This window comes from Moschus berezovskii, chromosome 2 (genome assembly GCF_049115385.1).
Source record: "Moschus berezovskii isolate FMDL1 chromosome 2, NW_MosBer_1.0, whole genome shotgun sequence".
Classification (NCBI taxonomy): domain Eukaryota; kingdom Metazoa; phylum Chordata; class Mammalia; order Artiodactyla; family Moschidae; genus Moschus; species Moschus berezovskii.
The window spans coordinates 41,902,531-41,915,537 of NC_142461.1; the positions used below are offsets into that span (position 1 = coordinate 41,902,531).

The following is a 13,007-nucleotide window of genomic DNA, read 5'->3' on the forward strand; positions in this document are numbered from 1 at the left end:
TTATGCTAAATCTACTCCGCCTGTGCTCTTTAAATAGAAGAACAAAACTGGGATGAGAGCACATCTGTTTACAACATGGCTTACTGAATATTTCAAGGCCACTGTGGAGACCCACTGCTCTGGAAAAAGATTCCTTTCAAAATATTACTGCTCGTTGACAACGCACCTGCTCACCCAAGAGCTCTGATGGAAATGTACAATGCTGTGGATTAATGCTATTTTTATACCTGACCACACAGCATCCATTCTGCAGCTCATGGATCAAGGAGTAATTTAGACTTTTGAGACTTATTATATAAGATATCTATTTCATAAGGCTATAGCTGCTAAAGACAATGATTCATCTGATGGATTTGGTCAAAGTCAATTTAAAACCTCTGTAAAAGATTCACCATACTAGATGTTACTAAGAATATATGTGGGAGTTGGGAGTGGGGGTCCCAACCCACCATCCCCGGCAAGATGTAGGGGAGGCGGGTGGCTGTCACTGCTGTGGTTTTGCCCTAGTGCTTAGTGGAGGTGACCACGGCGCCTGCAGCCCAGGGTCTGGCAAGGACAACCCCTGATTCCCGGGGACAACTGGCTGTTCGAGCCCCACTGGGCCCATGCTCACCAAGGCAGAGGGTCAGAAAAGCGTGGCCCCAGATGTGGGCCACCGGGTAGGGTGAGGAAGGGTGAGAGAGGGGAAAACACAAGGAAGGGAAAGTGCGGGTGGCTGTGAGGTGCCATCAGCTTCAGGTGCCATGTGGGTCTGGTCCGAAGATCAAGCCTGGTGGATCCTTTTTGGAAGGAAGAAGAATAATATTTATTTCTTAAAGTGTGGAGGGCACTTTTACTTGGGGTCTGAAACTGGGATGCACTGGAGTATATAGAATTTAAGTCTTCTCTCAGAAGTTAAAGAAGACAGCCAGCCAAAGGTCATCTGAAATTGTGACTGGCTGATAATCCCAGGACCAAATTAGAGATTACTACTCAAGCATAAGGCCTCCAGGAAGATGTTTGATTTAAAGGCTTGGGCTGAGTAGGTTGTGGAATGGGCTGCAAAGGACCCATATGGCTTCCAAGGACTCATATGGCTTCCTTACAACAGTTATTTTGGCTCTGACTCCATTGTTTCTAGCAAGTGCTGCAACGTCTTGGAAATTGGCCAAGATGATTGAAGCCAGAGAAAAGGAGCAAAAGAAGAAACAAAAACGTCAAGAAAATATTGGAAAAGCTAAACAACTATAAATGGATTGAAGGAATGAACAGGCTATGCATCCAGAGGAAAATTGTTCGGAAAATTATGCATCTTTGAAAGGACCCGTTAAGGTTTCTTATCAGATCTTATGACAATATTACTAAACGAAGTCTGAGTCTATGGAAGAATCATGTCAGTTCTCACTTGTACTGTAGCAACTTTTCGGCTTCAGTATAGAAGTCTGTTGACAGTTACTGTAAATTGGCATTTATTATGCTACAAATTCTTATATGTGACTTTCATTTGTCTTTTTGCAGCTTGTGAATGAATACTAAAATGAAAACATCCTGTGAAGAAAAGTGGCTTTAGATTATGAACTCTATTCAAATAATGGCTTAAAATGGGGTCCTGTTTTGGACAAAGGAAATTAAGAATGTAAAAATCAGAGTTTTTCTGAGCAGAAAAGCATGCTTTGGTTTAAAAGATATATGGTGTATTAATTACATCTCTTATCATTATTACCATTATTACTTATTTCTTGGAATAGAATCATTTCTGGTTTCCTAAAGCAAAATAATATTATTCAATGAGTACTTCTCTATTTTCTGTATTTTTCTCATTTTAGCTTTTGAGATACTGGTAATTACAAGATATTCTGCATTGTACACCCAGGGAGGATTCATGTCAATGTATGGCAAAACCAATACAATATTGTAAAGTAATTAGCCTCCAATTAAAATTTAAAAAAGAAAAAAAGAAAGCAAATAATAATAATAATAATCTAATTTTATAAAGAATTTTCTTGTTATCTTGACTATGTAGAATACCATCTACTGGATATAATAATTTTTGTACTTATGAACACTGCCATTTTCTTAAAGATGACTTGAGTAGAGTAACACTACTCAATGATTTAAAGTTAAGAGTAAAAATGCCAAACCTTGTAGTACCTTGGAACCAGTGTATTCCCACTTGTGCTAAGTAGAAATGTGAAGTAATTAAAATGTCTTATCAGATAATTTGCTGGTTATACAGATACCACTTTTGTTTTTTATTCCATTGTTTGTTTTAATTCATGTGGTAGTGATGTCCTTTACTTTTTGATCAGACAAGTTCACGGTGAAAATTAAAATTTCAACTTTCTTTTAAAGAACTTTTAAAGAGTTACAGTTATGTCATATGTCATAAATGGTAAAGAAAGTTTTAACATTTGGAAAAATTTTGTTTGCATTGTATTAATTGGGTGAAAAAGGTGTAAATTATGTCAAAATGAGAATGCTATAATTAGAAAAAAAGAGATAAAGGATATTTCCTTCAAAAAAAACAACCAAAAAAAAGAATATTGGTGATTCCTGGGAAGAGGTCAAAATTAACAGGAATTTGGAAGAAGTAGACTATAACCATCACGGATGACTCAAGACTACAAACATCAAGGAAGATTCAAGACTTCAAAGGAAGTAACTGCAGATGTGGTGGCAATAGCAAGAGAACTAGAATTAAAAGTGGAGCCTAAAACTTCAATCTCATGATAAAACTTTAATGGATGAAGAGTTGTTCCTTATGGATGAGCAAAGAAAGTGGAATCTACTTCTGGTGAGGCTATTGAAATGACAAAAAAGACTTAGAATATTACACAAACTTAGTTGATAAAGCAGTGGCAGGGTTTAAGAGGACAGACTCCAATTCTGAAAGAATTTCTTCTGTGGATAAAATGCCATTAAACATCACTGCATGTTACAGAGAAATTGCTCATGAAAAGAAGAGTTAATCAACGTGGCGAACTTCGTTATTGTCTTATTTTAAGAAATTGCCACAGTCACCCCAGCCTTCAGCAACCACTGCCTGATTATTCAGCAGCCTTCAACACTGAGGCAAGATCCTCCATCAGAAAAGTTTTTGAGTCACTAAAGGTTCAGATGATACTTTTAACGAAAGTGTGTGCAGTTTTTTAGACATAATGCTATTGAACATGTAATAAACGTACAGTATAGTGGAAACATAACTTCTACGTGCACTGGGAAATAAAAAACTTCATGTGACTTGCTTTACTGTAAGCTTGCTTTATTGCAGTGATCTGGAACCAAATCACAGTATCTCCAAGGTCTACTTGTAGTGCCGTTGACATAGAGCTGAGCTGCCCAGATGCCACTTGAAAAAGGACTTGTCAGCAGACAGCCCTCAGTTGTCAGTCCTCTTAGGGATGGCTTGAGTGGCAGAGAGTAATGCCATTCCCAAGGGTACTCAGGGTCACACCATCCCCTGGATGGTCCACAATAACAATAACTAGCAGGATATAAAAGCCTGTCCATTTTTGCTTGCATTGCCAGCTGTAGCAGATGAAAATACAAGACAGCCAGTTAAATCTGAATTTCAGATAAATAGTGAATCAGTTTTTAGTAGAAGCATGTCCCATTCGCATTTGCATCTGAAATTCAAATCTGACTATGTGTCCTGTATTTTATCTGGCAGCCATAATATACCCCCTTGCAGTAAAACTCTGATGAGCCATTTGCACTCCAGAACTCCCTGGGGGGTATGCCAACGCAGCTGTTAGGTCACCTCGCCTTCTCCCTTTGCTTCCCTCCTCCCCCACTCTGCCATGGGGCATTGATCCCAATGCCCTTCCATAAAAAACATCCTGTATGCCAAACTCCATCTTCATGTCTGCTTGCCAGAGTCCCCAACCTGCAACAGATGAGACAACCATCTGTTTTGTCCAACCTTTGACAAAGGATGATCATAAAAGTAACACCACAAAAGTTCTCCTAAGTCTAAAATGACAAAAGAAAATAATTGCTAAGTAAATGTTTAACTGATGGCTAATTTTTTTAAGTCTTAAAAAAACTTATTCAGAATAATATTAAGTTAATAATAATAAATTAACAAAATTAATAATTATATTTACATTTTTGCAAGTTGCATTCTTGTCTATCTCTTTCTTAAAAAAAAAAATTGTTCTGTGGTAATTGTTTTTTTTAATTTTATTTATTTATTTACTTTTGACCGTGCTGGGTCTTCACTGCTGCGTGGGCTTTTCTCTAGTTGCAGAGAGTGGGGACTACTTTTCGTTGCAGTGAACAGGTTTCTCATTATGGTGACTTCTCTTGTTGCAGAGCACAGGTTCTAAGGCATACAGGCGTCAGTAGTTGTGGCTCCCAGGCTCTAAAGCACAGGCTCAATAGTTGTGGCGCATGGGTCTAATTGCTCCATGGCATGTGGGATCTTCCCAGACCAGGGATCGAACCTGTGTCATCTGAATTGGCAGCCTGATTCTTTGCCACTGAGCCAGCAGGGACACCTTCTTATCTGTTTCTTGAGAAGATCTTGGAATTTTCATATTTGTTTTCTGCATTTAATTTGCTATTATTAAATGGTTCAGTTCAGTTCAGTCATTCAGTCATGTCAGACTCTTTGCGACTCCATGGACTGCAGCACATCAGTCTTCCCTGTCCATCACCAACTCCCAGAGCTTACTCAAACTCACGTCCTTTGAGTCGGTGATGCCATCTAGCCACCTCATCCTCTGTCATCCCCTTCTCCTCCTCTGATCTTTCCCAGCATCAGGGTCTTTTCCAATGAGTCAGTTCTTCACATCAGGTGGCCAAAGTATTGGAGTTTCAGCTTCAACATCAGTCCTTCCAATGAACACCCAGGACTGATCTCCTTTAGGATGGACTGGTTGGATCTCCTTGCAGTCCAAGGGGCTCTCAAGAGTCTTCTCCAACACCAGAGTTCAAATGCATCAATTCTTCTGCACTCAGCTTTCTTTATGGTCCAACTCTCACATCCATACATGACTACTGGAAAAACCATAGCTTTGACTAGACGGACCTTTGTTGGCAAAGTAATGTCTCTGCTTTTTAATATACTGTCTAGGTTTGTCATAGCTTTTCTTCCAAGGAGCAAGCATCTTTTAATTTCAGTCACCATCTGCAGTGATTCTGGAGCCCCCAAAATTAAAGTCTGTCACTGTTTCCATTGTTTCCCCATCTATTTCCCATGAAATGATGGGACCAGATGCCATGATCTTAGTTTTCTGAATGTTGAGTTTTAAGCCAACTTGTTCACTCTCCTCTTTCACTTTCATCAAGAGGCTCTTTAGTTCTTCTTCACTTTCTGCCATAAGGGTGATGTCATCTGCATATCGGAGGTTATTTTTATTTCTCCCAGCAATATTGATTCCAGCTTGCACTTCAGGATATGAAAAAATTAAGCCTCACACAATGAGTGCATATGAGTACTGCTCATAATCATTTTAGATAATTGGATTTTTTTCTTTGCTACTAACCTAAAACTACATGAGTGTTGGTTTTCAAAAGGTTAGTTGCAATGTAGAACCTAAAGCTCTACCACTGAATATTTTTGTACTCAATACATAGGTCTGTCTTGCACATTTAATTAATGGTTATTTTAACCAACATATGCACTTTAGATGGGTGGTATTTATGATAAAGTAGAGTTAGAAATTTGCCAGACTTTATATAAACTATGTTGTATTTGAGCCTTTGTGTAATCAACATGTATAGACATTCCTTTCCAATTTATTGGACTTACTGTTAATAAATTTTAAAGAGTAAATCCTGGTATTTTCTTTTGATTTATTTAATATTATTGAATGTTTTAAGTAAAGAAGCAACCCTCAATTATAACATTCTTTGGGGAGTACACAATCTATTTTGTGTGATTTGCTATTTTGATAAATACACGTGATTTGTTATTTTGGTAAATAATGCATTTTGGCAAAAACCAGGAACTGGCAAGAGCATCAGAAAGGCAGTGCAGTACAGTGGTGGGGGCATAAAATTCACGATTGAAGGTCTTGTCTCAGTACAGTCTTATGAATAATTTTAAAAGGGGTACACATGGAATCACTAGATAAACTCTGACATACTGCAAACTTGTCAATTACCATATTACACTTAGTTAAATGTTTATGATTGATAAAAATTATTAGAGGTAAAGGACAGATTTTATATACATCTATGGTATTTGATACTTATGTCATGGAAGAAAACGAAGCTTTTCGTAGAATGAGCCTTGGGGTAGATCATGGCTGTAGTTTGCTGATGCCCAGGATACGTATTCTCTTTCATTTTCTGGAACAGCTCCCAGACATGGGGCAACATTTGTGAGTGAAAAACCACCCTCTGAGGTTCAGTGCTGCATATATATAATATATTATAGTGGTTTTATCAATACACATGTTCCTTCGTATCTAAGAGTTCCTTTCCCTTTATCATAATATCAACTGTTCATCAATTTATTGGCTCTCTGTTAATAACTATGAAGAAATAAGATACAAGTCATGGTCAGTCAACAAGGTGAGGTAAACAGAAAAGTAATCCACCTGCAATCCAGTACCAAAATATACATAAAGGTGACAACAGTAATCAGAATCCCTACTTGACAAAGTTTCTCCTGCACCCACTCTGTAATGCAGATACTTTGCTTCCTCCCACCCCTGACAGTCCCCACCCCCGCCGCCCTACTAATGCCCCCTTGACCCCCTGACCTCCTACTGTTTCTGTCCCCTGACAGCCTTTGCATCTCTTCCTAGCTTCTCTAGAATCATTTCTGGCTTATCTATTTCCTTGTGGATCAGGTTTCCTTGTGCTGACTACGAAGTATGTAACCACTCTGAAATGGCTTTAGAATCACTTTTCAGAAATTTAGCCATGCTAAGCAGTGGCTCAGATGGTAAGACGTCTGTCTACAATGCGGGAGACCCGGGTTCGAGCCCTGGGTTGGGAAGATCCCCTGAAGAAAGAAATGGCAATCCACTCCAGTACTATTGCCTGGAAAATCCCATGGACAGAGGAGCCTGGTAGGCTACAGTCTATGGGGTCGCAAAGAGTCGGACACGACTGAGCGACTTCACTTTCGCTTAAGCAGTCCAAGGGCTTCACAGGTGGCACCAGTAGTAAAGAACCCGCCTGCCAATGCAGGAGACATAAGAAATGTAGGTTCGATCCTTGGGCCAGGAAGATCCCCTGGAGGAGAGCATGCAACCCACTCCAGTATTCTTGCCTGGAGAATACCATGGACAGAGGAGCCTTTAGGGCTACAGTCCATAAGAGCATAAAGAGTCGGACATGACTGAAGCGACTTAGCACACATGCAGGCAGTCCAATAGGCTAGCCAGGAACCACGTAGGGTGCTCTGTGTGTGTGTGTGCTCAGTCGCTAAGTCGTGTCCAACTCTTTGTAACCCCATGGACTATAGCCTACCAGGCTCCTCTATCCATGGGAGTTCCCAGGCAAGAATGGAGTGGGCTGCCATTTCCTCCTCCAGGGGATCTTCCTGACCCAGGGATCGAAGCTGCATCTCTCACACTGGCAGGTGGATTTGTTACCACTTGAGCCATCTAGGAAGTCTAGCGTTTCTGAGGCCTTGTTAAGTAGGGACTTGAGAGTACAAGCTGTGACAACATATCTACAGCAAGTGTCCCGAAGAGCCCCATCTTCCTTGATGATGCACTGAGAGGGAGAAGTAGTACCTCTAGCAAATCTGGTCACATCCCTCTTTGCTTGGCGCCAGGCCTACCTACAGATTCTGTTGGCCATTTCTATGCTTAACACCAGGTGAAAACCTCACATAGTTGTTCCAAAGTATAAGGAAATATTACCAGAACAAGGAAATGAAGTAATGAGATGAAAAATGATAATAAAAATAGCACATCACAGAAGGAAACTGGTCTTATTTAAAATGAGATGAATTTAGATAAAAATGGCCAAAGACCTTGAAATCAAAGAAGCCATGAGTCAACAGTTTTTGAATCCATCCTCCCTCTTAGTGTAGAGATTTCTTGCACAACAAGGGCTGAAAAGTCAAATGCCTGTCAGCAGGTAATGAAAAAAGCATTTGCCATACAATAAGGAGTGGTAGGGATAGCGTGTCTTGTCTACATGGGGCAGTCCTTCCATAGCTCAGTCCAATCATTGTCTGTGAGTAGGTTTAATGTTGCTAGACCTTTCAACTTTTTAAGAACTGGAAATCCAGATTTTGGGTGATTTTTAAAAATTATTAAATATTAGCAACTTATTCAAATGTTTTAAAATATTGCCTGAAGTTAAAGAAAACCTGGACATGAAACAGACCTGATTCACAGTGGTGACTTTTTCACTATGAAAAACCAGACTGATAGCACAATAAACATTTCAACACCTCTAATCCAGAATGCTTCCCTATTCTGAACCAAAGCCTTCAATATTAGTGTAACTTCCACTTTATACAACTCTATTCTCTGGATAAACACAGGAGAATCCTGTTCCTATTCTTGCTTTTTGTTCTTGAAATATGTCTTCCAAAAACAAAATGCCTAAGCTTTTATTACCTCTTTCCGTTTCTAATCCATCCAGTTCCTCTTTGTTCTCCAAACTATCTTTATTTATTTAATTTTTTGTTGAGTTGTGCTTTTCTTTAAATTGTTTTCATCTTGCTCTTTCTGAAGTACCTACAGTGACTCTCTACTCTCTATTGCCTTTGATTTCAAGAGCCTTTATGATCTGACCCATGGTTACCGTATAAACCTCTTAGTTTATATCTTCTGCTTTAACATGTTGTTGTTATTGTCGCTGTTCAGTGACTAAGTCTTGTCTCTTTGCGACCCCAGGGACTGCAGCACACCGGGCTTCCCTGTCCTTCACTGTCTCCCTGAATTTGCTCAAACTTGTGTCCATTAAGTCGGTGATGCCATCCAACCATATCATCCTCTGTCACCCACTTCTCCTCCTGCCCTCAATCTTTCTCATCATCAGGGTCTTTTCCAATGAGTCAGCTGTTCGCATCATGTGCCCAAAGTATTCAGCTTCAGCATCAGTCTTACCAATGAATATTCAGGGTTGATTTTCTTTAGGATTGACTGATTCGATCTCCTTGCTGTCCAAGGGACTCTCAAGAGTCTTTTCCAGCACCACAGTTTGAAAGCATCAATTCTTTGGCCCTCAGCCTTTCTTATGGTCCAACTCTCACCTCCATACATGACTAACATGTACATAATGTGTACATGTACATAATGTGTACATGTACATAATGTGGGAAATAATTCCATTCCTGATGTTTCTTTCCAAGGGAGCAGAAGTCACCTGCATTCTGCTCCTGGCTTCTCTCTGTCATTTTCCTGGCTCCACCTTTGGAATACGGAAGTGATTTGTCTGATGAGTAAATTTGAGGTGAATAAACGACATCACAGATCAGTTTTCCTTTCTCCTACTGGCACTGAGTTACCCAAAGAGGACAGAAGTCCTCCATCAGAACAGAATAAGGCTTTGGCCTCTAGTCTTCTTTCAACTTATATAGACTCTGGTTAGAGAAATAGGGAGCTGTTAATTGGGCCCTCTGAAAAATATAACCACCACATTCCCTCTCAACTCTGAAGATTCAGCTCAACTAAGAAATTGCCCCATTGATTGTTGCAACTAAAATAATTAATTTCAGAGAATTTAAGTAACTTGCCCCCAAACTAGTCAGTAGTAGGCATGAGTTTTATGTTGATGACAATAAAGTCCCTTATTTTTTCATTCTAAGTGCAACTATTAGGAGATACTTGATAGAGTTTTCAAAGCAGAAGATTAAGTAAGGCTAAGTTAGAGGAAACAGTGTCAGACTATTTTTTGGGCTCCAAAATCACTGTGGATGCTGATTGCAGCCATGAAATTAAAAGGCGCTTACTCCTTGGAAGGAAAGTTATGACCAATCTAGATAGCATATTAAAAAGCAGAGACATTACTTTGCCAACCAAGGTCCGTCTAGTGAAGGCTATGGTTTTTCCCGTGGTCATGTATGGATGTGAGAGTTGGACTGTGAAGAAAACTGATCGCCGAGGAATTGATGCTTTTGAACTGTGGTGATGGAGAAGACTCTTGAGAGTCCCTTGGACTGCAAGGAGATCCAACCAGTCCATTATAAAGGAGATCAGTCCTGGGTGTTCATTGGAAGGACTGATGCTAAAGCTGAAGCTCCAATACTTTGGCCACATCATGCAACGAGTTGACTCACTGGAAAAGACTCTGATGCTGGGAGGGATTGGGAGCAGGAGAAGAACGGGACGACAGAGAATGAGATGGCTGGATGGCATCACCGACTCGATGGAGGTGTGTTTGAGTGAACTCCGGAAGTTGGTGATGGACAGGGAGGCCTGGCGTGCTGTGATTCATGGGGTCACAAAGAGTCAAACACGACTGAGTGACTGAACTGAACTGAACTGATCTGAAGTTAGAGGAGAATCTCATTAGCATGCAAGGAAAAAAGTCTTTGGCAAAAACATCAGTGAGACTAAAACAGACTCATTGTAAGCCTGAAAAAGACCCCATTCAACTCCATCTTCATAATCTAGTCCGCAGTCACTGGTAGACTTGAGGGCAGCAGTTAAACTTTGACATTTTCTGTGCCCTCTCCATCCCAAATAACTTCAGCTAAATCATTTTTAAAATTTAAAGCATTTCTAGAAAGAAGATACTGTTTAACATAAAGGCAATAAAAAATATGATGTCTCCTTATTGTCTTTTTCACTTTCAATATGTTTTACCAAGATTCATTTACATTAGTGACATATGTGGAGAGTTAGTCAGAAAAGGACACAATGTTCCACACATGGTCAAGGAGACTATCTTTCCATTGATCTATATTGACATGAACTAGCAACATGGCTGACATTTTCCCTTCTTGGAAGTGAATTTTGCCCCGTTACTGAAATTCCTTCCTTGCATTTCATAAATCTGACATTGTGAGCCTCAGGAAGTCCAATTATCAAAGTACTGACTGGCATTACCTCTAGTGGGCTAGAAAATGAGCAGTTCTGTGTTTCCAAGGACTCTGGCTGTTTAGAGTGAAAACCAAAAGGACCCCAAGGACCTATAAAAGATGCAAAATTATTCAAACAGTGAAATTTTTTTTTTTCTGTTCTTCAGACTACCAACTGAAGAATCTGCCAATCACTTTAGATTTTAATGTGCTGGGAATTAAAGGAATTACTATATATAGCAGCATTTTAGCTGGCAAAAAATTACCAGTTTTAAATTAAGACTTTTTTTCCAATGAAGCATTTAGTGCATCAGAGAAACTATTCAGCAAGAAGCCTCCTTCTCCTTATCTCACCCTGAGGCCATTACCCCGGTCACTCTACCATAAACACAAATGTTCATTGATATAGAAGGTCCTTTGAAACCCATCCAAACATTTCTCTCCACTCCCTCTACTCACACGCTTCCGAAACTTTTAAAATTTATTTTTTAATTAGAGGATAAGTGCTTTATAATGTTGTCTTGGATTCTGCCATACAGCAGCAGGAATCAGCCATAATTATATATATATATATAATATATATAACCTTTTTAACCTCCTTCCTTTACCCCATCCCATGCCTCTAGGTCATCACAGAGCGCCAGGCTGGGATCCCTGTGTTATGTACCAACCACTCACCAGCTATCTGTTTTACACATGATAGTGTATATATGCTAATGCTACTTTCTCATTTGGTCTTTTCCTCTCCTTCCCACGCTGAGTCCACAAGTCCTTTCTCTAAATCTGTATCTCCATTCCTTCCTTGCAAATAGGTTCATCACTACTATTATTCTAGATTCCAAATATAAGTGTTAAAATATAGTACTTGTTTTTCTCTTTCTGACTTACTTCACTCTGTATAACAGGCTCTGGATTCATCCACCTCATTACTACTTACTCAAATTCGTTCTTTATTATGGCTGAGTAACATTCCATTCTATATACACCACAGCTTCTTTATTCATTCATCTGTCGACGAACATGCCTCTAATATTAAGATTTTAAAAAGTGAACATACAGATAAATAAATATCACAGGCCTATGGAGTAAAATATAAGGAAAGATGGACACAGTCACAGAGGGTCCTAGCTGCTCATCAACTAGCCCATGGCAATCTAACCTCTCTCTTTTCTGGGCACAAAGTAAAACTACATTTGCAGCTTCCCCTGCAGTTGTGAGAAGCCATATGATTGAGTTCTGGCCAATGGGATGCAGTCAGAAAAAATGAACATCACTTCCAGACAAAAAGTATTTGTCAGTAGATTAACACTTGATGTCACCATTTTGTTAATCCTTTCCCTGCCCAGCTAGGACCTGGTATTTGGGACTTTTCTTCTGCTCACTCTGCTTTGAGGAGCTCTAATGGGTGATTGTGTACTAATGCAAGCCTTTGACTTTATTCTCAATGGCCTTTAGAAGTCTAGAATATGCTGATCCCATCCAGTGCTCTGAGACAGGTGAGACTGATATCAGTCTCTCAGACAGCACTACAAAAAAGTTGAAATTTTGGACATGTGGCCCAACCCTTTCCCTCCCCAGAGAGAAACTGGGATTTGGGATATTTTTCATTCTCTAACTCAGTACTGAGCCAAGAGGAAAGGCTATGGTGAGTCCTTTCATGTTAATCCAAAGAATTGTCTTTGCTTTTAAAAGCTCCCAAGGCAGGGTGTTTACCTATCAGCACTCACTGATAGGCAAAGAAGGATCCAATATATGGTCTATGCCCACAGAAAAGTCAGAATGTTGGACACACAGTCTAATCTTTTCTTTCCTTATCCAGGGAGCTGGAAGTTTCCCATCAAGTGGCACTGTACCAAAGGGAAGGATTATGGCAAAATGGAGCCTCAAATTCTCCTACCAGCTTCAGTATGGCTTGTTTTGCTCTCTTTAGTGACAGAATCATCTCAACTGATTTCTTGAAGAAAAAAAGGAAAATTGGTCCATGTATTGTTGTGGACTCAGTGTGTCCATGGGAGAGCCAATGACAGAAGTCTCCCTATTCCCTCCCCTTGCTCCATCTTTACCATTTTTAAGTACACACATCAGT

General features: G+C 39.7%; 1 pseudogene; it reads left to right on the forward strand.

Annotated features, from left to right (window-relative positions):
• Positions 1–995: 995 nt before the first annotated feature.
• LOC148778525 (small integral membrane protein 15-like) lies at positions 996–1,230 on the forward strand (annotated as a pseudogene).
• Positions 1,231–13,007: the final 11,777 nt, after the last annotated feature.